At 47.7% G+C, this 25381-nt stretch overlaps 1 protein-coding gene across 4 annotated transcripts in view; it reads left to right on the top strand.

Moving 5' to 3' along the window:
• The window catches only part of HIVEP3 (HIVEP zinc finger 3), a 224046-nt gene that overhangs the window by 108181 nt on the left and 90484 nt on the right, over window positions 1-25381 (top strand). Inside the window, exon 4 of one of the 4 annotated variants that reach the window (XM_048968662.1) lies at window positions 15507-15588. The exons of the other annotated variants lie outside the window; for them this stretch is intronic. The gene's annotated coding sequence lies outside the window, so the exon portion shown is untranslated. The remainder of the gene's footprint in view (window positions 1-15506; window positions 15589-25381) is intronic. 4 annotated transcript variants of the gene reach the window in all.

The raw sequence follows: 25381 nt of genomic DNA on the forward strand, positions 1-25381 counted from the left end.
CTTTGCATCCCTCCTCCACCCCTCCGTCTCTGTCCTTTTTGGCAATCTGTCGTTTTTTATTTTTGGTATGAGTCCAGGAGCTGATCAGAAAGTACTTGGGCAGCTGGAGCAAGAAACAATGGGTTTTAAACACACTTTAATGTGTTTGTAAACAAGCACTCTTCGTCAGGGTCCCTGCCCAGTGCACTGGCAGCAGGCAAAGCTGAGACTCTTCAGAAGTCAACATTAATTACATGGTGTAAAATGGTGCAAAATGGTCAAAGATGCAGTGGGAAGTATCTCCTGTCCCACTGCCCTCATGTATCTTCCACAGAATCATAAAGGTTGGAAAAGACCTCTGAGATGACCAGCTGTGATACCGTGCTCGTCACTGTAGTCACTGAGCACCTGAGATTGCTCTTTTCTCAACTGCAGCAGGGAAGATGGGTGAAGGTTGCAACAGTGTTGGGAGCATTGCGTTGGCTTTGAGGGTGCTCCACAAGATGTCACACTTGTTGAAAATCAGCTGCTGGGGAAGACTGATGCAGAGAAGAATCCTGCTGCCTCTTCAAAATCTCTCGGTTTCCCCCTGATTTCCACAACTTGCTCATAGTGGGCAAATGGAGGAGGAGAAAAGCCAAAAAGCACTGAAACCAACCCCTTTGCTGCACCCCAGCACAGCTCCCAGCCCCTGGCTGCTCTGGAGCTGCTTGGGGACGGATGCAGCCACTCCGAGCTCTCCCATGAGCAGCAGCGTAATTGCAGAAATTGGCACGGTGGCTTGGAACAAGATCTAATTAATTAATTCAAGACATGCTGGGATTCAATTTTATTAAACCTTGGAATCAGAGTAGACTAGATGAAATGTAAGCAAAGGTTTGGGAGAGGAGGGGTGTGAGCTGCCTGCCAGCACTGCCGTCATGGGACCTTTGCGCCCTTCACCAGCCCGGCATTGAGGGCGCACTCAGGGTATAGAAGTACATAAGTGTTGTGTACACAGACACATCCAGCAGCAGCCTGCTGTGAGGGTTTCTCTGCAGCTTGGGCTATCAGAGAGGCTCTGTTTCCCACCCCCTTCTATGTTGCCTTGTGCAAGGTGTCTGCCCTATCTCTCTTGCTCCCCAACAGCCCCAGTGGTGATGAAGGGGTTTCTTTGGCCTCTCCCTGCCCCCGTGCTGATGGATGTGGCATGCTGCATCCAGAGCTGCCTGTTATTTCATAATAAGGGATGTCACCTCTGGATTTACGGCCTGTAATGTGATTAGGGGTCTTCTGGAATGGAAATCCGTTGCTCACGCCTTCATATCTTGAGGTTTGCTGTGCTCCCAGCTTTCAGGTCATGTGTCTGCGTGCTGCCATGGCTTTCCACTGCTGAACTTTGCAGGATAAAGTCTTTTCTTTTTTAAACCAGTGCTTATGTGGGGTGCATGCAGAACCCTCAGCTCTCTGAGAAGAGGTGCAGCAGAAGCTGCAGCCTTCCCAGGGTGTTGCTTTGCCTGCCTCATCCAGAGCATCCCACACGAGCCAGCTTCTCTGCTGACAGTCGCAGGAATAAACTCAACACTAATTTTAACTCTTACCTCCGAGGTGGGTATATCTCTGGGGTGGGGGCACAATGAATGCCCTATTCATGAAACTACAAACACAGTGAAAAGAAGAGAGAGAGAGAGAGAGAAAAAAAAAAGTGTCCCACCCTAACGTGTTTCTGATCTCCAAACAGCTCTAATTTTGGCTTACTCAGAGAACAAGCCGAGGTAGTGTTCGTTTTAACAGCCAGGAAAGGGCTGTCTGTTTATATTTAGGGCCTTGTAGATTTGCACAGCGTGTGCAGGTGGCACATTAAAACGTGTGGATGATTTCTTACCAGGATAAGGCTGTGTTTTTACTGGAGCACCTTTAATTTTCTACGAAGGCTAAGTAAGCACTGAGAATCTTGTTGCAGTGCGTTCTGGGGTTAAATGTAATGGCTTTTGGAGTGTTTTCTGAGCTTAATCCTGGTGGATTCCTCCCTCCTTGCACCTTCCTATGTGGCTCTGCCCAGAACTCACATTTTGAAGAGCAGGTTGGCATCTCCTGCCACCTGGAGCCTGTAGGGCACTGATGACTGTCATTTGCTTACCAGTGCTGGCACATTGCTGCCTGATGAACAAGTAGGATGGATCTTTATCATTTTTAGCATCATGAGCATCTTCCTGCAGCAAGGAAGGTCCCGGTCACTTCAATTGCTTGCAGCTCTGCATCTCTGGTTGAAAATGGTTGTGCCCCCTGAACCGCAGCCATGCACATCACCCCATTGGCTCCAGAAGATTCAGGAACCCATTCATTGCTCACCTGGAGTCATCTTGCTTTCAGTGACTTTTCTTGGCCTGTGCTTTTGGGCTGTGGCTCCTGGCATTTGGTCACTGTTCCTGTTTGTCCTCCAGTGCTGCAAAGTCCTGATCCACATGCAAAAGAGACAACTCTCAAGTGAGACTGAGACAGACTTTCCAGTTGTTTGAAGCAGCAGCAGCCTGTAAGTAAGCCTTGCAACCTGCTTGCTGCTGAGACATGGGAGATAACCGAGCAGCAAGCACAGGTGCTGAAACTCTCTTGCTGGCATTTGGGAGCTGAAAGCCTCGTCCAGCTGCACATCATCTTTCTGCCACCCTTTGGAAATCACTCACTGACCACTAACCCTGCTCGTGCCTTTTGCATGGAGAATCCAGATGCTCATTTGGTATTTGTAAGGCTTACCCAGATCCCAGGGCTAGGGAGGGCTTTGAGAAGTGGAGTGCAGCTATTAATGTGACTTTCCTTGGTCTCCTGGAGCTCCTGGCCCTCTGAGATTTGTTCTTGGATCCAAAATTAGAAAGCTGTTGATGCTTCGTTCATTGAGAGTTACGAAAGGGGCTGTTTGACTGAGCTGAAACATTGGGCAGCTGCGAGCAAATGAGGCTCAGAGTGGTTGCAAGAGCAGGATGGAGTTCAGCACGGAGAAAAGATACCAAGTTTTAATTATAGCTACCTGTGTCATACCATGGGCTTGGGAGATGGGGCAGAAAAGAGTGAAATGCAGGTTCTGTTTGCACTGAACTATTTCTGTGCCTGTTTGGGTACTTTGCTGTGGTAACCGAAGGACCTATTTTTAGTACCTTTCCCAAGATGCTCCTCCTCACTCCACTGAGCTGCTTGGGAAGCTTGTGTACAAAACTGTCCCAGGGGTCTTTGAGTTAAATTGAATCTTAATTCAGATGGATTCCAAAGGATGATATTCTTCAAAACACATCAGATTCTGCAGGATGCCACCCTGGCTGTGTGTCCTGCTCAGAATGGTGCTGGTCATCCCCCACATCCCCAATTCCAGCATGTACCTACTCGCATTGCCACAAAGGGATGGAAAAGTCTGCTTTTATTTTGTCACATCCTGATTACTGCATAAACTCAATCATATTGTAATGGCAGTTTGTCTTAAGAGTTTAACAGAGGTATCCACAAATCCATTCCTTCCTGGTCCTCAGCCAGTGAAGTGCCTGTGAGTCCAGCATAGCAAAGATCAGCTCTCTGTTTCCCTGGGAAGATCCATCATAGGGGACAACAAGCAACTTTTGTTGTGTGTGTGTGTATGTCCTTATGGTGAGACTTTCACCCTATTCTCTTCGTCTTACAGTCCTTCAGGTTTCACTGCACTAACAGTGGGGTATTTGTGCACCCCAGCTCGCAGATTGAAGGCGTATAGAAAATTCACCTTGAAATATTTACTTCTTGAGAAAGTGTTGTTAGTCTTCATAAAGCATGGATACGCAAAAGAACGTAAGCAATCATATGCAAAGAAGCCACAAGCAAACAGGGAAAGGTGAGCTTCTTCCAGTGTCATTTGCAGTGTCATTCTTCATGCCTTATTGTCTTTCACCCATAGCCATTTAAATACACAAAGTTTGGAAAAATAACAGCAGCACAAGCAAGCATTTTACCCATAGCATGCTCTTGAGCATCTCATGTTTTGTTACATGTTGTGTATCGTATCATTTTTAAAGCTCCTCTGCAAAATGTTTCCACTTATTTTAACAAAATCATTCTCCATCTGCACACAGATTTGCGTGACAACAACTTGTGCTTGCTCAAAAGCTCTGATATTCTTTGAAAGTTGTAGAAATGAGTGACCAAATACATGCAGAGGAATGTCCATACAGCATCAGATCAGGAGAAAAGCTATCCTTACATGTTTAATGCTGACATGTGGGTGATCAAACAGGATTGGCAGAGGACTGGGAAAGTTTATTGTAATAGAAGTGCAAATTTTCAATGCATTTCAGTATTTGAGCCCCTTGGAGAAAGGAAACAGCACGGCTTCTAATGTTATCTGTGAGTAGCAGGTCAACGTCAGTCAATGGGAAGGATGTTGCAATAAAGGTACCCATGACGGATTCGCTTCCATATGATGCATCAAATTCATGGGTTGAAATAATTCAGGTATTACGGAGAGGAAATCCCAAAGTGGAAATTGATAGGCTGCTGCTCGTAGCATGGGAGCTCTCTGCTGCCAAGGGCTTTTACTTTCAACGAGATATTCCTTGACTCTGTGTCATCATCCTTAGTTACGCTTCAAACTCTTGCTCCATCCTGTAGGCAGGGGAGCAATTAGAGTAATATTTGCTTATTCTTATTCAGTCAAGGGGGTTTTTAGCCTTTTTAATGCTCAGGATTTGCTTTAATCCCATGTGACCACACTTACATAGGTAGGTCCTGTAAGACAAAGTAACTTTTAAACTCGAGATGCTTGAGTTTGAAGAGTAATGTTCACCATTTGTACAATGTTGACACAGATGTACAAAATGCCCTTTTTTTTTTTTCTTTATATTTCTTTTTTTCTGATTTATTTTGGGAATAGAAAGAAAAAAACAGTAGCTAGTGTGTGAATATTGAAAATGGGAGGCAGGTGTGGACTTGACTGTGTACAGGTAGAGCACTTGGAAGAGCTGATCTGAAGCCTGTGCACCTATTTTATCTTCATCACCGTTAGATCTGGTTATCCATATCGAGGTGATGGGAAAGTTAATGAGGAATTATGGGTGCTGTAGCACGGGGGAGAGGTTGCACCATACCTCCCTACTTCTTCTGCCTCTTGGCCAAGGGGCGGCCAGTGTAGACCAACTGCATGTGTATGAGCCCAGCTCACATCAAGGGGAATTCTTATCTGAAATATGTTAGACATGGGCAGAATGGTAGAAAATGTGAGTGATACTGCTGTCAACTGCAAGCAATAGCATTTCGTCATCTGCTTGCTGTGACAGCATAAGAACCAATGTCAAGTGTTTGAAGACAGTCAATGTATAAATTTGTATTTTTGGTCACCGTGCACAGAGCATCACTGGGCTGAGTGAACAACAGGCATTCTCAGTTTAGTTGGCATTCAGAGAGATGGATGTGAAGGATTTCTGTAAATCAGTGCAGCATTTTGGGGAGGTGACTCACATCAGGGATGCAGAGCAGTTGCTATATACCCAATACACAGAAATTCTGTCAATGCAGTAACCATACTGTAAAGGTGTGCGGCAGGATATGCTGCTCTTATTTAACCTGCCCTGGAAATGCAAGAGCACGTGGCCCCTAACGAGATTAGGTATTACATTTAAAAACACTAAGCCTGTTAACGCAGTGCATCATTAGGCCCTGGAATTGACTGCCAAGGAAAATCTTTGAGTGGACCCTTAATAACACTTTAAAAACCAGGCAGACACTGCTATTATTGATAAAATGACGCAGAGATCTGTTTGGTGAGAGCTGCGGAAAAGTCAGGCTGCTGAAGAATGACAGCCTCACGTGTCGGGCCGTAAGGCAAACCCTGCTTCCACAAGCCTTGCTTTGTGCTGGAGTGAGCCCAAGCCAAATCTGCTAAGAAGGAAAATGGGATGGACCTTCCAACCATGCAGTCATCCTGCAGGCTCTGTGTCCAGGCGGAGCTTTGCTCCTTGATTCCTTTCTTACTTAATCAGCTTTGTGCTGCTGTAAATCCACGTGGTGACGTGCAGTGGTGGGACAGTTTGTGATGAGGAGTGCATTAAGGTTTAACGCTCGTCGAGGTCGTGTTTGGGTCCCATCCAGAGGATGCTGTGAGCAGAGCCGAGGGACCACACTGCTCCTTCTTGGAGGGCGCTGGTGTGTTCTGCAGCTGGGACAGCCTCGCTAACTTCACTCTGCAGGTTTAAAGTTGATTTTATGCCAAAACACCTTTAATTTCTGCCATCTTAGAAGTTAAGCCTCTGCCGTCTGCGCTCAACGCTGAGACATGTAGGTCTCTGTGCAGAGCTGTATTAGCTCAATTTACCCTTTTCTTCCAAGACAGTTTTAAGCACTAATTGACCAGAATTCAAACCAGCTTTCTCTCCTGGTGATGTGGTTCATTGCTTATAATTGACCTGCTTTTCTGGCAGGAAAGAGAGCTGTACCAGCCAGCATATACGGTGTGGCTGTAGCTTGGAATTACTTAGATGTAAGCCTTGGAAGGAAAACTTTAGGAGCTTTCTGTGAGGAACTGAAGCTGTAAAATAAAATATATGAAAAGAAAAATTTCCACACTAGTCTTTTAAACATGTAAGCAGAGTCAGGGAAGGAAGCTTAGTGCTGCTGGTAGCAGAATGCAGCTTTCTGGAGGTTATCCTAAATGGACAGCCAACAGCCTTAGAGAGTGTGAGAAAAATAACTTAGAATCACAGAATCATGAAGGCAGGAAAAGACCAGTAAGATCAGGCAGTCCAATTCCAGCCCATCCCCACCATGCCCACTGACCACATCCCTCTGTGCCACATCCCCACGGTTCTGGAACACCTCCAGGAATGGTGACACACTCTGGGCAGTGTGTGCCAGTGCATCACCACTCCGTGGGAGAAGAAATTGTTCCTACTGTCCAGTCTGACTTGGGTTGCCCTTCAGGATGGGGGTCCACCAGTGGGCAGTATATATCTATACATACACACAGTGTGGATCTTTGCCATGCATGGGCTTGGACTCACAGTTCATCCCATCACCAGCTGCTGCACTGGTCCCTCACGCAGGAAAATTGTTATAAATGGAGCTCAATGAGAAGACAGGACAGACCTCATTCATCACGCACAGGGCATGGCTGGAGAAGCACAATGACCAGCACTGGTTGTGCAGGGATGATCATTTCTATCTTTTTATCCCTCTATACTCCCATATTTGTTTTTCCCCAAACCGCCTTGAACCTTCCCTGGCTTTGGTTCCTTCCCCAAACATCCCATTGTGAGCATTGTGCAATCCCCAGCTGTGCTTCCCTTGCACTCCAGTAGGCATCCCATCCCCACCCAGTCCATAATGAGCTCAAGTTGACTCATAGCATGGGTCATGGCTCTCGTCATCGTGGATTTCACACCTGGCTCTGGGGCTGAGGCTCTCCTGGGGCAGCCCTGGGCTGGGTGTCCCTTCCTCTGAGCCCATAATTTGGGTACCCACCTGCTATCATGCCCTGTGTTTCTCTGGGTTTATGGAGATGGGCAGGGAGGGGCCCGTGGCTCCTGGGATGGGCTTAGAGTAGGTGAGCAGGGTGTTACTTGGTCCCTTCACCTCCCCTGGAATCTCTGTGCTCTTTTGTGGGTGTGCAGGTGGAGATTTTTATCTCATAACGTGACACAGAGGTGGCTGAGGGTGACATTGTCCTGCCTTTCCCAGTGGGAAATGAGAAGAGCTGGAGGAGATGTGTAGGGGGAGCTGCAACCCCCCAGTCCCAGACAGCATCGTAAAACTCATACTGGTATCAGTAGTGGACAGGAGTTGAGTGCACATTGTCTGTTCTTTGAGCAGTTTATGTGCTTTGTGTTGAATGTGGGGGCTGCCCATGCCCAGTGGAGGTGGAGCAGCTGCCCTCCCTTTGGATCCAGATGTAGATGAAGTGCAAGCAAAGCATCTGGCTCCAAGCGTGGGGCATTTCTGAGCACCTGTGTGTGCCTGAGTATGAGTACCAATGGGTACCAGGGGAGTATTCTAGGTCCCATGTGGCCTCTGATCAAGTTTAGACTACGCAGCTTGCAGCATGGCACTGCTGGATCATGTTCGTGGATGTGGGCACGCATCAGATCCCAATGGTAGGCAAAGACACCAAAGCAGATGCAAAAACATCTGGACATCACCTAAAGCTGAAATATTTTCTCCATCTTCTGCTGATGCCCCGTGTGGAGCGTTGGCTGCTCTCCAGCAGCAGTTCCCTCTCTGTTCTCCTGCCTTGGAGGTGAGGGAGAACCTCTTCTGCCATGAGCCATGGGGGAGGGAAGAGCACAGAGAGAGGGAGAAACACACCTCACTGCTTAAATTAGCCTCCCCGGGATTCTTTTGAGAAGATAGGAAATATGACAGCCTGATTTACAACAACTGCCTTGGAACTCACTGTGTGCCTGTCCTGTCTCCCTGCATCTAGAAATAAATCATCACACATTCACAGAAAGGCACCCTTTTATTTGGCCACCATATGTGCCTGACAGCTCAAACACACATTTTTAGGCAGTGCTGCCTCTCCCTGTTTCTTCTCCAGGCGCTGTGAGTTTGAAGCATCGATTTTGCATTCAGGCTTTGTTATTTTTTCCCTTTGTTTGAGGGCTGCAGAAGGGAACTGCAGTATGGCCAACCCAAACTCTTTCAGCTGCTTCTGTGACCCTGAATGCGTGAGAAAGGATATAGAACAGCAGGAAAAGATAAAAATCAGAGGGTGATACCTTCTCATGCCCTGTGAGTTTATCATGTCCTGGTGGTGGTGAAAACTCCCTTAATCCTTAATGAGATGTGTGGCCATCTTGTTTACAGGACAGACAGATTAAAAACAACAACAGCAATTAATGGTTGCATTGAGACTGATGGGATCTTGGGCTGTTTATTTCAAAATGGTAAAATTGACCAAGAATGGCAGCTCAGGTTCTGCCTAATCTGGATCTACAAAAATTGCAATGGCAATTTTAGCATTTCCTGCATCAGTTCAGGGTGTCAGAGAGTTTGGGGTTCCTTCATTTCAATGTGTTTATTTGGGTTTATTTTTGTATGTGATGTGAAGTCGTAATTTCCTCTGTCAAAAAAGCTAGTACATCTTTTTTGGAAGTTTTTTTTTTTTTTTTTAATGGTAGATTTCCTTGTCTAAAATACATGTTTGTGTATATATTTTGCATTGGTGAATGGTATACCACTGAATGCTTAATAAGCACAGCAATGCGAGTCTCTGCCGTGAGGTCACTTAGGACAGAGACGAAATTGCTGCAGGAACTGGTTTTGCACCTGTTCCAACATTGCTGTTCACTGGGTGCAGATTTCCGTGCTTAAGGAACAAATGCTGTACATTTGGTGGGGGGAGAAGCTAATTCTTGTAAGATAGAATATGAACTGACAGAATGTTGCAAGTTTCTGTAGTGAGACCCAGAAATGAAGCCATGCAGTTGATGCAAGGAGCAACACTGCCCTGGTCATGGCAGACAGTTCTCACAAGGAAATGTGCTGATGCATTATTGCCTGGCATCACCATTGAAACAAATGGGCAAGTTGTTAGCAAGGCCTTCCTCTTTACCTGCCTACTTACACATGATTTTGAAAGAGCATCCAACCCCAGATCCAGGTGCCTAGGGGGAGCTGTTAAAATTATACTAAAATAGTACACAACCTGCCAGCTCAGCTGGAGCAAATCAGAAAATCCTGCAGAGAGCTGACCTTATCCCATTGCATGGGGCTCCCCTGCTGTGCGCATGCTGCTGAGATGAGCAGGGCCAGGCAGTGAAATGTGAGAGCCAGCTGCTATGGGAGCAAGTGGCAAAGGTGCAGGATGGAGCATGCGTTGGCTGGGTGGTGTGCTGCAAGGGTGGGAGAAGTAACCAGAGGTTGTTTTGCATCAGGTTGCCCTCTGAGATGGGGGATTTCCCACTGATGACAGCACATTGTTGTCCCTGCTGGGAAATTCATGATGGGAGAATCCTTTGCTGTACTGCATTGAAGGTAAATGGAATCAAAGCGGGATGTTGGGATAGGGATGTGATTTTGCAGTCAGAAATAAGTACAGTGAAAGACATGCAGTTGTACTTTCTGTCCTGATAAAGGAATTTGAGAGCGGGTTTCAAGAATGCAAAAAAAAAATAAAAATCATTGATTTTATGGTATATTTGCAACTCCATTTTCAGTCGATGGAAATACATCGTCTGCTAGCTTTCAAATAGAATGCAATCAGACACTGAACTCAAATTTTGGTTGTGTTTTTCTACTAGACTTTGATAAGAACGTTTATGGACACCCAACAGTGAATGTGAGCGTTCACTGAATGGGTGCTCACTGAATGTGAGGCAGGCAGTGGGTGCTGCGTTTCAACAGTGGTGACAGAGGCAGTGGGTCACCTCCACTGGTGCAGATTTTGAACAAGCACAGCGTGCAGGCTCTTGTTCATGACTGTCAAAAATGCTCAGCTAATGGTGGTGACTGTGTTGAAAGATGGTGTTTTGTAGCTGAGAGTTTGCTCTATTAAAGAGTGTTATTGTGCTCTCTATATTTGGGTTGTAGATTCCATGGAAAAAAACAGGAGGCATTACTTTCAGAGCAACCTACATATATAAGGCCCAAGACAAGTCCTCTTCACTTGGTGCAGCCCAGGCAAGCCAATAGGTTGGGCACTCATGATCTAGTCCATCCCCAAGCCATCCTCATTGCCCCTCAGTGCTGCATCTCCACATCTCTGGAACACCTCCGCCATCCCATGCAGCCCATGCTGTTGTTTCACCACTCTTTAAGAGAAGAAATTGTTCCTAATATCCAACCTGAACCTCCCCTGGAACAACTTGTGGCCATCATGTCCACAAGCCTAGAAAATGGCTATTTCTATCCTATCTTTTGTCTAAAAAGCTGCCAGACCCTAGTAGACTATGTCCATATGGTCCTGCCAGATAGGAGATGACACAGGGGTTGGAGGCTGATTTCACAACCAGGCATTCGCACGGAGGGTGGTGAGGCACTGGAACAGGTTCCCCAAGGAGGCTGTGGATGCCCCATCTCTGCAGGCATTCAAGGCCAGGCTGGATGTGGCTCTGGGCAGCCTGGGCTGCTGGTTGGCGACCTGCACACAGCAGGAGGTTGAAATTGGATGAGCACTGTGATCCTTTTCAACCCAGGCCATTTTAGGATTCTATGATTCTGTGATTCAGGAATTCTGAGATGAGCAATTTCTGATGGGTCTTGGGAGTTTTGCTTGGTGGAATGCAAAAGACTCTGTGACCAGGGGACACTGAGACAGTGATTTGTGACCAGTTGATTTCCTTTCGGAAAAGCAAACCGATGCTTTCATTTGTGTAGTATATTTTGGGGGGAAGATGATTCCTGTGTACACGGTATAATCCAAACTATATGGTGAAAATGCTTATTTAATCTTCAAATTAATGCTTGTTATGTATAGACACCCATTCTGCTGGATGTGGACCCGCTCTGTAATAGCTTGTTTCATGTGTGTGGATGTGGTTATTGGGGTATTTACCATTCACTGGTCTATGTCAGTGGTTTCCAATCTTTTTTTTGATTTGTAAATTTTACATTTTTATGGTGGGGTGCAGTCATTTGCATAGCAAATTTAAGCCTCCGGACGCTGGCTTTTCTTTTCTTAGTGACAACTCACAAAACCCTTAGAAGTTGCCTCTGAATCCCCAGGGCTTCCCAGACCTGCTGGAAACGACTGGTCTAAGATGAATAGGAAGGTTGTACAGAGAAAGACAGAAAGGAGGGAAAAATGTTTGCTTGAAGGTGGTCATGTCCCTTCCCCTGTGTAAACACAACAAGGCTGGAAATGCTGGCTCTGACGATGATATCTCCTGTCCTTGAAAAATGGATCAAGCAAGTGGGAATGTCCTACAGTCATAGAATCACAGAATATTTGGGCTGGAAGGGTCTTAAAGATTGAAGAATCATAGAATTGCTTGGGTTGGGTCAGGCTGAGTTGGGTCACATTGTGTTGAGTTGTGTTGTGTTGGGCTGGATTGGGTTGGGTTGAGTTGAGTTGGACTGGATTGGGTTGAGTTGAGTTGGGTTGAGTTGGACTGGATTGAGTCGAGTTGGGTTGGATTGAGTTGAGTTCAGTTGTGTTGCGTCGGGCTGGATTGGGTTGAGTTGAATTGGGTTGTGTTGTGTTGAGTTGGGTTATGTTGTGTTGGGCTAGGCTTGGTTGGGCTGCATTGAGTTGGGGTGGAAGGTTGCTTCAAGATGGCAGAACCACAGAAAGGTTGAGATGAAAGGGACCTCAACTCCTGCTGTGGGCTAGAAGGGGACACAACACCCTCTGTGCCCCCAGCACAAGCTGACAGCAGCATCTGAGGGGCAGAAAACCCAGCAGCCTGGCTCTTCCACTCATTAACTCCTGCCAAAATCCCCAACCTCTCCTCCCTCCCCGAGCGCTTTTCAGCGCGGCGCAGCGCGTGTGTTCGCTCGGATTGCTCAGAGTTGGCTGCAATTCCTATTTGCAACATATTGTTTGACAAATGTCAATTCTGAAGAAAAATAATTTAAATTATATCTTCGAGACAAAGTTTCAGATTTAACGTTGAGCAGATGCTCTGTCTAAAATTAGCATAATGATTCCTCATGCCTGCTACTTACCGGGACATGTGTCTTTAATGTAAGTGTTGGAATAATAATGAAACTTTGCAGTGATTTTTTTTGGATAATTGTAGATTCTCCCGCATGCTTTTGAAATGTTTAATGAGCACGGGGACCTTTGGAGTTAAGCAAAGCTATTTTTCCCACTTTGCAGATGTGGAAAGGGTGATGCAGATTTCCCAGTGCTGGGAAGGGGGACAGCATGGGGGGAACAAGGTCACTGCCTGCAGTGGGCATTCAGCTCCCAGCTGCTGGTGGGAGGGCTGGAAGAGCCGTGAGCTGCCATCAATTCACATAGTGATGGGATTTCCTAATGTAGGGGGAGTTTTTCCAGCACTGGGCTTTTACTGGTGCGGGCTGCGGGGCATGAGCTTGCGGCTTCTGAAGGTCTTGTTTCACTTTTAGGGATTTACAGTTCAGATCGTAAAAGGTTGTTAAATATGTCTCAAAATGTTAAGTTGGATCTGCGGGTTTCTGCTGCTGTGATTTTCCTAAGCAGGAGAATGACATGGGAAATGTATTCCCAGTGCCCTCTTCAATCAGGAGCATGATTGCTCCGAGATGGACGTGAGGGCTTTAAACAAACAAACAAGCAGAGAAGCAAACAACCTCTGACAGTCCCCAGACAGTTTCCCAGACGGGAAAACTTTGCAACAGAAAGGTGAAGTGACTTCAAGAATGAATATGAACAGCTCAGATTCCCATGCTGCAGCAAAGGGATTTAGGGGGAGCCTTCTCTCTTGTTCCATTAACCCAGACAGCAGCTCTTACAATGGTAAAGATGGAAAAGATGAGAGTAGTGACCCAGCTTTGGCAGTTGGCAATGGGAAGGAGTGCTCCAAAAAACGGGGACGGAAGCAGCTTCCAAGAGACCTTTTCAGGCAGTGGGTAATTTTTACCCATCCTGAGGTGGGTGAGGGATGGGATCAGCGGAAGGGAAAAAGCCCAATCTTTGGGCGTGAGGGGAGCTGTGGTTGTGTTGGCCATCCGTGACCCAAACATGGCCTCTATCCCAACCAAACATTGGTTTGGAACAAAGGGTTCCCACAAAACTCACCCCGGTGACCCCACAGGGTGAAGCCTCGGGGGAACCCTGCCCTTCCTCTTCCCATTTCAGCAAAACCACACTTTTCCACCCAAGAAAAGGCACCGCCACGGGCAAACACCTTTGTGCTAATTGCATCGCATGGCCACATTTGTGCTGGTTAGGAGAAAAATACCTGGACCTTGTGGGTGCTGGGGCATGAAAGGTGACTTCAGGAGGTGGCACGAGGGAGTTTGGGTGTTTGCTCTGATGGGCAGATGCTAAAGTGCTGGTCAAAAGTAATAATAAATAAAAGAAAAAATACCCACACTGCTTTCTTTTGAGGAAATACTTCAACGTTCCTTTATTGAATGCTGTGTGGTGCATCTTGCTGCTATTTCTATGGATCCCGAGGCTGTGTCTTCTGCCCATGCTCCCCTTGAGCAATATTTCATTTATTATATATATCAGTATTTACCATATCTAGTGTCTGCATCAGTACAATGAGGCAATTGCACCTACTTATGGCAAAGTGACTCAAACTGAGACCATGGGAGCAAAATTAAACACGTAAGGCCGTGATTCTCACTTCTGTCCAGAATGAGATGCAGAAATGGGGTGTGAAGCTGGGCTAGTAACAAGCCCATAGAAAGCAGCTGTGTTAGATGGCATTTTCTTGCTGTTAGCACCAAATCACAGGGGAAGGCAGCGGGCAGGGACTGAGAGGGGGCTGCTCAGTGCTGCAGCAGCAGGTTTCCAATCATTCACTGTTCTGGAAAGCAACATGCTGTTTGCTGAGCAAAACGACAACAGAGCTGATGTTCACCCCAAAAAGCACTCCGTGCCAGGTCTGGCTGCTGTAGAGACCACACAGCATCCTTACTTCATCCTTAGATGCCTTTTTTTTTTTATTTTTTTTTTTTGGCTGAGCACTGACTTTTTAAAGTCTGGAGTCAGATAGGAACACAGGCTTGGCATATAGATATACATATATATACATACTTTGGAAGTAGTGATGTCTTCTTGCAGCCTGCATCAGGAGAGCCCCATCACGTCCCTTTCTCCCCCCAGGCAGCGCACGGTGGGAGTGAGGAGAGCGTTGTTTCCCCCTTCCAGCACAATGTTTGTTACGGGCAGTGCTTAATTAAAAACGACCAAACAACCTTAAAGTCCTCTCGCCGAGCCGGCGTTCCTATTGGACTGCAGGCTTAAGAGCCGAGCCGACAGAAAGTGACATCTGAGGATGAAATAATGCGAGAAAAGCCAAGGGGGAAAGAGGGGAGGTGCGTTTGGGCGGCGGGATGCTGACGGGTGCCGCTGGGAGCCCCGCGTGCCCACGGGGAGACCCGAGTGGGGAAATCTCGCGTGTGGAAGTCTCGCGTGGGGAAAATCTCGCGTGGGTAGTCGGTGTCACCCCCCCCCCTCCTCCCTCCCACCCCTCCCTCTGCCCCGGGGCTGCGCAGGGTCCCGTCGGGTGACAGCCTCCCTCCCCCCTCCCCCCCCTTTCATGGTGGGGAGCTGAACTCTACGTGTCCACACGCTGCAACCCTGAATTCGGGTTGCGGTCGCTCCGGGTGTCCCGGAGAGCGGATCTGCGCGGTGCGCGGCGCCGGGAGGGCAGATGGGGAGGGGACGGGGAGGGGGAGGAGGAGGGGTGGGGAGGAAGGAGGCGCTGCCCTCGGCTCCCCGTATCCCCCGTCCCTACTCCAGGTCAGCTCCATCCCCTTCCCGTCGCTGCGTTCCGTCCCGTCGGGGGCTGCAGGATTCCTTCGCCCGTCCCCGGCCCTCGGAGAGCTCTTGACAACAGGAAACAATGTGTAGTGAATGGAAAAAGGGGGTGGTGCCGCCTGCACAACTTCCCCTGACATCACTGCCCAAATAAGGAGCTTGAAACGAACCTTTTCTATTGCAGCCCGGCAGAAGATCCCCCCGGAGTCCCAGGGTCTGCAGAGGCAATGGCAGAGCCGCGGCTGCAGGGCGGGGGGCGAGCGCAGGTAACGGGCACCGCTCCCTCCCTCCCGTGCTCTTTTTCTCTATTTCATTTCACTTCGATTTCTTTTTTCCCTGGGGCAGAGGGGAGCTGGGGGCAGAGCGGCGCGATGGGGAGCACCGGGGTGCTGCTGGCTTCGGGGGTCTTAATTGGTGTCTAGCTCTAATTAAGGTCCGGACTTGCCGCGGGCTCGCGCTGGCTGTGTTAAGCAGGGTGAGCCGTGTGTCCGCATGTCCGCCTGTGTCCGTCCATCTGTCCAGGACGGATTTCCTCCTTAACGCTTGCACAGGAAAGTGATCGGGGAGCGCCACGTGACGGCAGCGAGCAGAATCCTGCGTGGGTAAACCCTGCGTGGGCTCAGTGCTCCCAGCCCAGCATGCGAGAGGGGATGCAGTGACCCTTTGTGGGTGCACAGACTGAGGGCACCCGGGGATAGTTTATCGCTTTTAGTTTTTTCTTCTTATTCCTTTGTCCTGGCTGATAGATGCCCATGTCTCAGCCTAAATTGAGGCAGCGTTAAAATGCATTAAATGAGCGCTAATGATTTAAGCTCCTTAGCCTCCTCGATGGAAATTAACAACGCTTTTGATGCACCCGGAGGTGCGATCAGAAACGCAGCCACGCGCTGAGCTGCTCTATGCAAATGTGTGGATTGTTATTCCGGAAAAAGGCACTGCGTGTTATTATTATTAATTTGTTTTTTACATCATTCTGGTGCTAATTGGCTGAGTGTCGCGAAGGCGCCTGGTACTTCTACCCAGCTCTGCTGTGGTGAGTGGAAGTGGCCGGGGCAGCTGCCACGGTGATTGATGGTGTGAGCAACACAACCCAACCCTTGCTCCGCTGCTGGGGATCACCTGCAGCTTACAGCCTTTTGGTTTCCCTGGTGTTGACAGACAGTATCAGCGTGCAGAGTCAGCTTTAACTTCGGTGTCTTGGTGTCCCCACTGCCCTTTCTTACACTCTCTGGTTCCGCTGGGCTCCAGCCATCCCCTGTCTGTTGGGACTGGTGTGGTTTTCTTGCAGTCTCAGTGTTTGGGAAACTTTGGAGTTTTGGAGGAAAAATGTGTAGGGTGCTGTCAGTGTGCATTCACAGCAAGAGCAGGTGGGGTTTGAGGGATGTTTGGTTCTCACTTGGCTCCCATGGCTGTGAGCATTGCTGCACCCATTGCTTTTTGGTCTTTGCACACAGCTGTTGCTGTAGAGCTCCTCGGAAGCTGCTTCCCCCTATCTCAAAGATGCAACCTTCACTGAAGGATGGAGGGATCCTGTTGCAGGGTTACACGTGCTCCCTGCTTGCAGAGCAGCCCTCTCCCAGGGCTTGCAGCTTGGTGCTCAGCCCATGGAGGAGTCACTAAGGGGAGGACAAACAGCACTTGTGGAGGACTTGGGTAAACTGCATCAAAGAAAAAAGCCTTTCAGAAGTTACTGGTTCATTAATAGACGTGTTGTTTGCATAGCTCTGAGCTCTGTGTCCCATGGGACACCTCCAGCACCTGTGCTGTATCCTCTAAGAAATGTCTCTGAGGGCCCTCTCCTCTCGTGGGGATGCTCTTGGAGCATCGGGAAAGGGTTGCATTCGCTCTGAGCATTTTAACCCCCATTTCTCCATGAGGACCTCAGGCTTGCAGCCAGCTCTTCCCAGCAGCCGTCAGAGCGGGGCAGCGCTCGCCCTGCAGTGGCTGTGAGCGGATGTGGGGACTCCTTGGGGTGAGTCCCCTGAGAAACAGTTTCGAAAACAATATTTATTCAGAAGCTGACAACGAAAGCACTGTTGGGAGCAGCACTTCCCGAGCCGCAGGGACCAGCTGCCCTGGGTTGCTCTAGCAGGGAAATGCGATGGGCTGGGGAAGCACTGCTGTCCCTGGGCTCTAGGGGATCTCTAGGGGATTACCGAGGGGTTCTGGGAACTCCCAGCCGCGTTGGGAGGCTCCTTCTGTCTCTTTTCCCCAGGTCTCCTGCTTGCTGAGGCTGCCACTGCCTCCTGGCCACGTCCGGCTGCATGTGGTGAATGCAAGAAGTGTTTCAGCAGTTGCCATTTCTGCAGCAGTGCTTTGGAGCATTTAGTTTCTTGGCATGGGGTTCAAACTTAGGAGGGAAAAAGAAAAAGAAAAGCTCTGGAAAGTTATTTATTTAAAATGTACGTTTTACAGCATTGTGTCTGAGTTTAAGAAGGCTACTTGGTAGGAGATCCTTACAGCTCTGCAGGGACCTGCAGCCAGCCAGGGTGCAGGGCAGGCATTTCTGCTGTTTTCCATCCTGCCCATTGCATGGCTGCATCCTTCCACCTCCCCCTCGTCAGCCCATCGGCTGTTCCTCCATGGTGCTCCCTGTGCTCCAGCAGGCACTGCTGGCATGCAGGACGGGGTCTCCCTCAGGCTGGCTTTGCATGCTGAGCTGGGATCTCGGTTTCTATAATTGGCGCAGTAATCAGAATGGGGATTTAATATTATTATTTTTTTTAATCCTTTCCATATCCTGCATAAGGTGAACCTTTTAATGAGCATCAAAGGAAGCACTGCGTGGGGAGGGCCTGTGTTAAAGGGGATTATTCAGTCACTCAAAAAGCATTTGGTGAAAGTTAACATGCAATAAACCTTTGTTATCCCCTACCTTGCCTTCCTTTCTTTGCACAGCCCTTCCAGCACTTCCAGCATGGTGGGAAGCCTTATTGTACCTTGATGATAGAAATTCTTTTTTTGTGCTAATGAGATTTTCAGTTTCAGGAGGTCTCCAGATCCCAAGTCGTCTTTCCCACACCATTTATCCCACCCTTCCCTTGTTCCTCCCTTGGACTTTGGAGGGTCATCTGTTCATTAAACCATTATTTAGGCTTTGCAGCACTGGGAGGCTTTGGGGTTTCTGTTATTTTGCTCTGCTTTACTATGAGACCTGCAGATTTTAGGCAGGAAGGTGAAGCGTGTCAGAACTTGGCTGGATCCAGCTGCATTCAGAGCTGGGATTTGGGTTCCTGCGGCAGCATTGCTCTTGGATCCGTTGAGACCTGGAGGGGTTTGCTGATCCCTCATTTGGTGGTTCAGTTTAGAGGGGAAATCTCAAGAGAATCCCAAAAAATTAAGCCTGGCCCTTTTCCCAGCAAACCCGGTTAAAGTGTCGTAGTTCCCTGAAGTCTTTATTGCTGTGCTCCAGATGGAAATCCAACTACTGCCTTGCTCAGATGGGCTCTCCTCAAGTTTACTGCTTTGTAGAACTCAAAAGTCCCAAAGTAGACACAACCTTTAATTGTATAACCACCTGCTGTCACTCTTCATAGGAGTTACTGGTGGGTTGAGGTCTCCTGGAGATGTGGAGCAGCCTTCTTCACCGTGGGGCGTGTGATTTTCTCTTGGTAATCTTTTCTGTGGGCAGTGCCACAGCAAATGTGGGCGCTGCTTGCTTTGGTGGAGGGACCCAGGTCGTGTTGAGTTGTGAACTCATTACGTTCCCAGCTGGGGGTAGGGCATGCCCTTGGGGTAAAAGGCTGATAAGCCAAAGGTTTGATAGTCCACGTGCTTCCCAAAAGTGCAGTATGAAGGTAAGAAGTGAATTGGATGCTTTATAGGTCTGTGTTGCTGCTGGCAGCTATGATGTGCAGTCTCTGGCCAAATGATGTGGTGAAGGTGAACCAGTGGCTGCTATCTGTGATAGGGTACAGGGCTCACTAATTGTGTTTGAATGGTCCTAGAGGCTTCATGGGATTTAGGAGAACCCCTTGTCTTATGGCTGTGTAGAGAAGAAGGTCAGCCTCACTGTGTTCTGTCTGGGGGCAGTGAGGACCCCAAGGAGGCTCTGACCTGGAGCTGCAGGGTTTGTCACTGCCTGGATGTGTTTCAGAGTTTTCCATGAGGCATCGCTGGGTCTTTAAATAGCTGCCCACAGGTTTCCTGTGTTTCCTCCTGCACCATATTCAGTTTTCCTGGGTTTGTTCCCCTCTGAGGGCATTAACTAATGCCAATTAAAAAATCTGGAAAAACTGAAAATGTAGCCAAAATGAGGTGAATAGAAATAAGCAAAAAAAAAAAAACCAAAAAACAAAAAAACTCAAACACCAAAAACCCAAACAAGTGAGCTTGATGAAATTCACACATTTCAGTAAGCAGTGGAATAGCCCCCACCACCTGTAACACATGAGCAGCTGCAGGATGCTCTGTGGGCTGAGCTGTGAGCTGGGGATGGGACAGTAATTTGCAGGTGCCATCCTATTGCCACCGTATTGTAAACCCCCTTGGAGGGTTTATGGCTACACCAAGTGTTAGAATCATAGAATTTCCAAGGTTGGAAAAAACCTCTAAGATCATCTAGTCTGCCTACCACCAATATTTCTCCACTAGACCATGTCCCTTAGTACAGCATCTAAAAGTTTCATGAAAAAGCTGACACTTGGAAAGGAGCAAGTTAAGGGTAATCGGATGGCTTGGCTTGAGGAAGGATGCAGCCTTCAGGAGGATGAGCACTGAAGGATGGAGGCGATGCCTGGTCCTTGCAGAGATGCAGCCTCCAGGAGGTTGAGCACTGTGTGGTGTTTCTAGAGTGGTTCTCCTTGGAAGGGCTGTTGGCAGTGATTCCTTTTGGCAAAAGTGGAAATATTGAAGGGATTTCTTCAGGTGAGTTAGTGAAGTCTCCTGACTCAAGCATTGGTCCAAACTTGAGACTTTTGTAGGGGACATCAGGGTAGGAAGGACAGGATAAAGCCTCTTCGTGTGCATTCAAGCTGACCAAAAATCTTGGGCTTTTGTTTGTTTTAAAGAAGTAAATAGAGTGTTGGTTGTGTTTGAAACAAAATCGGCTTCACTTTGAAGATGTGAGTGTTTGACTTCTGGACAAAACAGTAGTGGAAGGTCAGGCCTGAACCAAGTACAAAAATAGCTTTATAGATAGATACAGAACATTAAGTTTTCTGGGTTGAAAGGGAAGTCAACCTGTGTGCTTAATTACCTCCCCCAAACCTGCGTGCCGTGCTTAGGTATTTCCTTCATGATTTTCTCAGGCTTGCATTAACAAAACCCATAGAGAAACTACTCTGCCCACCATTTCACCACTGTGTTTACATGAGAAAATTGGCTGGGGCACAAAAGTGTGACCACTGTAACTTGGAAGAAGCTCACGGTTCTTCTGGAAGAGAGGATCTCTGCTGGAAGGGGTCCTGCAAGAATCCACAAGTGTTTCTGGCCAATATCTCTTTGTGGAAAAGTTTGTGCCTCGGTTCCCACTTCTGTAAAATGGGGTTAAAAATATTCTCCCTCCCTCCCTCCCTCCCTCCCTCCCTCCCTCCCTCCCTCCCTCCCAGGATCGTTGCCACACTCCATCCGCAGCAGTTTGTAAAGTGCCACAGAGTTTTTTCCACCAGTGTGAAAAATGCTAAGTAGAAGTAAATGGACACTATTTCTAATAATATTCAGAGTGTTTCATGCTGCTGTGAGTGGCTACAAATAACTCTGAAAACACATTATGGTGGAGATTCACCATTATGGTTCAAGGGCACTGAAGAAACCGTTGCTTTTCAGCACTGATGGCTCAGCAGCCATCATGGCCAAAATGGGATCCAATGGCCTTGGGTCTTTGTGCTGTACGAGCAGACCAACACGTAAGGGAGCTCCAGCTTGGGAGCACAGTGGTAGTGACTGGCTGCCCGTGAGTGCACTGTGCTGCTTGGTGCCATCACACAGGGAATTATTTTTTCACAGAATCATAGAATGGCCTGGGTTGAAAAGGACCACAGTGATCATTTAGTTTCTATGCTATGTGCAGTTCACCAACCAGGCTGCCCAGAGCCACATCCAGCCTGGCCTTGAATGCCTGCAGAGATGGAACATCCACAGCTTCCTTGGGCAACCTGTGCCAGTGCATTTTGGGGAGCATTCATTAAAATCAGTGCCTTGCTGCCTTTTCCAACCTTGCATCACATGGCATCATTTGCGTTCAGAAAGAGCAAAGTGTGGAAGGCTGAAACCATAATTGCCAAACCAAACTTTTCTTCGTAACCCTAAGGCAGCGCTGTGCTGTTTTTCTGCTGAAGAAAAAGCCTGCAGTGTTGGTTTTATTATGCATTATGCAGGTTTTCGGTCTTTAAAGAAGCGAAGGGAAAGTCCCAGATGAGGTGTTGGTTGCCTTATGGTCTCCGTGGAATATAGCTGCCTTTTGATTCTGCCTGTAATTCATTGCCACAGACATGGTCTGCTACCTTCGTGTTTTGATCTGTCATCCACCGGTGGGGATTTGTGCAACGTTAGGAAATACTTTATGTTCGTATTTGCATTAATCATAATTATTCAGCAGATAGGAAATGGTATGCCAAAATGTTAAAGCAGCATTTAAATTTTACTAAGTAAACAGGTGTAAAGGCAGAAATGAAGGCAATCAAGTACATGAAGTAACAGAAATCCTCAAGTCCCATTCCTGCCTATCTGAGATGAGGCTTGCTGGGTTGAGTTTGTCCTGGGAGCTTCTGACTGTGGATGTGTCTCAAGCACAGAACACATCGCAGAGAATCAAAGCTGAATGCTGTTCACCTTCCCGCTTCCCTCTTCCCTTCCCTTCTCTCTGAAAGGACAGAGGGCAGAGCATGAATGAGTGTGAGTGCCGACAACAGAGAGTTTAGATAAGCTCTGATATTCACTGCTTTGCGTGGCATCCAAAATGGCCATTTAGGCAGAGTATTTTCAATGTCGTAGCTGGAAAGCGATGAATATGGTGATGGATTCCATGTAGAGTATGGTCACTGGTGATATTGCAACTCAGGGGCACGTTGTTGCATGTGTGAGGGCACTCGGTGTGCCATCAGAAAGTGATATTTTGAGTCCATTCCCTTCTGTTTGCATTTGCCCAGGGCAGCATCGGCCGCCACGAGGAATCGTCTCGCCGTGCTCCATGGGTGTGTGCGTGTGCGAGAGGAGTGCAGGGGATGTTTTCCATTTAGCAGTGTTATTTCTGGCACTGCTGCTTTTTCTGTAATCACTGTGGAAACTGTTATGCTTGGGGGTTCTTCAAGGAAACTCTGTAAGTACTTCTAGGGAGAAATGCATTAAGCAAGTGGCTGTGATACGGGTTTCATAAGGGCTCCCTTTACTCAGGGGCTGGAATGGACCCAGTGCTGGTGGCATTGAGCCACCTCCAGCCTGTTCCCAGGGTCAGGATTTGGGGATCAGATCATACTTCTCCTCTGTTTTCACATACCAGTGGGCTGTTATCCTTCTGACCCGGTTTAGAGGCTGGATTATGCCACTGCTGCATGGAACACACCATGAGGTCACCTGCTTCAGCAGCCCACCTCTGGAGGATGCTGCAAGCCTTGCAATATATACATCAACCACGGGACAAACCTCTTCTAGTCTGAGCACTCCTGGTCATTCTCATTTACAACGTATTCACAAACAAAATCATGCCAAAAATTGCACACATCAGAAAAACTGGCCCCATTTTCACAGCTGCAGGGAGCTTATCATTGAAAGCAAAACTCAGAGGAAATGTGCATATATAGGGGGAAGAGAAAGGGTTGCGGTGGGCAGGCAACAGGGCTTGCTAGCTCTCCTGTGCTGTGTTTTATTGGTGGTGTTTAAGAGTGTTCATTTTCACTCTTGTTTGTGGAGGGGCTGATACCGGAAAGAGGAAAGGAGGTTTTGTCTGTGCTATGCATATTTGATGTTTTACAAGCATGCATTTTAATGATTACCTTAATAAGTTACTCAAACCCTCCTCTCACTTTATTTTGGGATCTCTGGAGGCATTCTGTTTGCTTAACGCTCCTGAAGTCTTTATGGCAGTCAGCAGAGATTTATTATTATTGATTATATGGCACCCAGGGCAGCGTCGTGCAGCGGTGTGCAGGAATGATGGTCCTTCCAGGAGCACTTCACCCACCATTGGTCCGCTTAACAGGAGAGCAGAGAAAGCAAAATGGACAGATCCGTCCAATTTGATGACCTCATCAATTAATTATTAATTGAGCTTTTAATTTTTGCATCCATCATTCTCGTTCTGTCTCCCCTGCCTTCCCAGAGTAGTCGTGTGGGGAGGAAAAGCATCACCAGATACTTCTGGAGGGGGGTTTGCAGCTTTGGTTGGAGCAGAGCTGTGCTGCATGTTAACCCCTCAGTCTCCAGAGAGGTGCTGCCATCAGAGCTTCTTTGTTTTAAGCCCAAAGAGCTGAGTTTCTCCCAATGCTGTGAACTGTAGGGCAGGTGATGCTGTTAATCCATCCTGGCCTCGGTGCTGGATGCTGTAAGACTCTTTTCTCCTCCATTTCATGGTGACTGTGGACAGAGAGGAGTTGCCTCTGTTTTTCTTAGCAGTCCCCGATCCCTCACAGTTTGGCATGGAAACTGCTTTTGCTGCTTCAGAGCTTCCAGCAGATGTTTGCAGGTGCCAGGAGTGCAGTTTTTTTTTCTAATTGCTTGGGCAGCTAAGAATGTTTGGTCTTGGTTTTGGCCTCTTTACCACTCCTTTGAAGGATCAAGAATGACCTCAACTGGTGGTGGGACAGTGAGATTTCTGGGATGGTGTCCCAAACCAGATAGTCTGATGCTATGGAGCATCAGCTTTGTGGATGTTTCCTTCCTTGGCTGTGTTGCTTGGCTCATAGATTGAGCATCACTGTGTCCATACTCTCATGGGATAGATTTTCTTCATCCGTTCCATCTATAGGAACTCTTCATCCTTCTTTCCTAAAGGGATCCTGCATTACCCCAATGAGCCAAACCAAGCAGCATGACCCATGGCTGGTCTTCAGCTGGTTCTGATGAGACATTGGTGCCAGGAAAGGCCCCACAGGGCTCCCATGCAGGGAAAAGCCTTACATTAACCAAACCTCTCACCACACACTTTTTTTGCCCCCCCCCTTATGGATCTATGGCATTTTATTGATGAACTGGGCTCGTCAACTCCAAAGAACCACTTTTCTCTTCAGTCCATTTGGTGCTGTGGAGAGAGCTGATGGGAATCGCTACAATAAAATTTTAATTAAATGCCAGGCAATAATTTGCAGTGAATAAAATGTGGTACCTGCAGTACATCTGTTCAGAAACCCAGAGGGCCATTAGTGACTTTGAGAACTGGGAGAAAGACACAGGTCCACTTACCTTGTTTCTTATTCTCTCATTCCGGGGCTGTGAGACCTATTATGTTTAATATTTCATAGCAGTGCATTGTTGCCATCCTTCCTGTGAGTCATTTTTCCACCAGAAACCCGTGCTCTCTGTGTTATTTAACCCCTTTAGGCGGCTGCAAAGTGGATTGCAAGGCTTGTACAGCAAGGCTGTGCTTTGCACGCTGCCAGTGCATTGCCATGCAGCGCCAGGAAGCAAAAGCTGCTTTCATATGCAGCCACCTGCACTCAAAGGGACAAGCAACAGCCCCAAATCACTTGGAGTGATTACCAGATCTGAAGCTCTGCCCCATGCTGTGCTCCCTTTGGGTGGTAGTTTTCTCTATGCCTGAGTCTACTGGAGCCCACAGTGGAGATGGTGGTGGAGATCAGCAGCATTTCCAACCCAGCAGTGCAGGGAGGTTAGTCCAGCCTTGATTGATTCCAGGTGATGGAATGACTCTTGGTGCAGAGTTTTCCCACTATTTATTCATTGCTTGACTTTCACTATTTTCTTTCACTATTTTATCTATTTATTTATATATTTTTCACTTTCTTTCACAATTTTATAAGGGATAAATTCACTATTTATCCCTTGCTTGACTTTGTCCCGTCCCATGAAGGCCTGTGTGCCTGTGCAGGGACCTTTGCACTTCTCACTTTCTTGCAGCTGTGTCTTCCCCTAAAGCATCTCCAGTGGCTTTGCTATATGAGGCAT

Source organism: Lagopus muta, chromosome 23 (assembly GCF_023343835.1).
Source record: "Lagopus muta isolate bLagMut1 chromosome 23, bLagMut1 primary, whole genome shotgun sequence".
NCBI classification, from domain to species: domain Eukaryota; kingdom Metazoa; phylum Chordata; class Aves; order Galliformes; family Phasianidae; genus Lagopus; species Lagopus muta.